This window comes from Gadus chalcogrammus, unplaced genomic scaffold (assembly GCF_026213295.1).
Source record: "Gadus chalcogrammus isolate NIFS_2021 unplaced genomic scaffold, NIFS_Gcha_1.0 GACHA111, whole genome shotgun sequence".
Taxonomy (NCBI): Eukaryota; Metazoa; Chordata; class Actinopteri; order Gadiformes; family Gadidae; genus Gadus; species Gadus chalcogrammus.
This window is the reverse complement of record NW_026613546.1, coordinates 18,901-20,000: the sequence shown is the minus strand read 5'-3', so window position 1 is coordinate 20,000 and position 1,100 is coordinate 18,901. Positions and strand designations below refer to the sequence as shown.

At 39.5% G+C, this 1,100-nt stretch overlaps 1 protein-coding gene across 1 annotated transcript in view; it reads right to left on the bottom strand.

Moving 5' to 3' along the window:
- LOC130378885 (transmembrane protein 41A-B-like) overlaps positions 1–12 on the bottom strand; it is a 90,829-nt gene extending 90,817 nt beyond the window's left edge. Inside the window, exon 1 of the mRNA XM_056585490.1 lies at positions 1–12. This exon is cut by the window's left edge and continues 322 nt beyond it. The gene's annotated coding sequence lies outside the window, so the exon portion shown is untranslated.
- Positions 13–1,100: the final 1,088 nt, after the last annotated feature.

Sequence of the window (1,100 nt, the reverse complement as noted above, 5' to 3'; positions counted from 1 at the left end):
GCTGGAGCGGGACGGGGATCACATGGCGCCTGCAGACCAACTGGCCGAGATCAAAATAACTGTCATTGCGACTGAAATGTGCCTGTTGTCATTCCACTTCTGTAAAGTGGCCTCTAAGTGGCAGTGACACGAGGGCCTCAACCACACAGGGGCCCAGGATCAGCGTGCATTGGAGCGACGAGATGGAGACATTTAATAAAAAACAAGAGAAAAAATTAGCAACTTGGGTGTTTTTTAAGTTCATGTTTTTTATTACCATGGTAATTGCATTATTTTATGGTTAAAAGTTAAAACCAATAAATGTAGTGCTCTACACTGGAAAAAGCCTTCTGTTGAACCAATTAAAAAAAACAAGGGTAATGGTTCACATCTATATTACATAACTTGAGCCAATGACAAATATATAGCTTGCCTCAAACAATATTTCCTATGTTCATAAAAACAAAATAATACAACTTGGCACCAAGTATAATTATATTCTTTGAATGAAGCTAATACATTTAAATCGTATGTTAAATCCTAAACAAAAAAATATTGATTCACTCCAACAATTGTTTCTCATTTAAGAAATATCTATCAGAAATAATTTGTTTTATCCAATCAAAAAGATTACAATTTAATCAAACAATTGTTTCTCATTTAAACATAACATATTTTTGTATACAACATCATCATCATTTTTTCCCACTCGGCTCTCGCCGCTTCATGGCCTTGGGGCGCTTCTGTCTGGATTCGACATCACATCGCGACATCAGTCAGGGTTAGGTGCTTTGTCAAAGACACCTCGATACTCTGCTTGGTGAAGCTGGGGATCGAACCAACAACCTTCAGGTTACCAGCCAACCCGCTCTACCACCTGTGCTACTGCCGCCACACAATATACAATTTATATTAACAATCTAAATGGCAGAGTTAGACCTACTCCAGACCTCCCTCCAGACACAGACAGACTGTCCTAGCTCACAGAACCAGTGAGTCATCGTCACTCTGGTCAAGGCTAGTGCTTTCACCTCAAAAAGTCGCCAAAAGTCATCAATAGCAGCTGAAAAAGAACCTAGATTTGTCGCTTGTCGCTGTTTTGAAAAAAAGTCGCCAAAGGG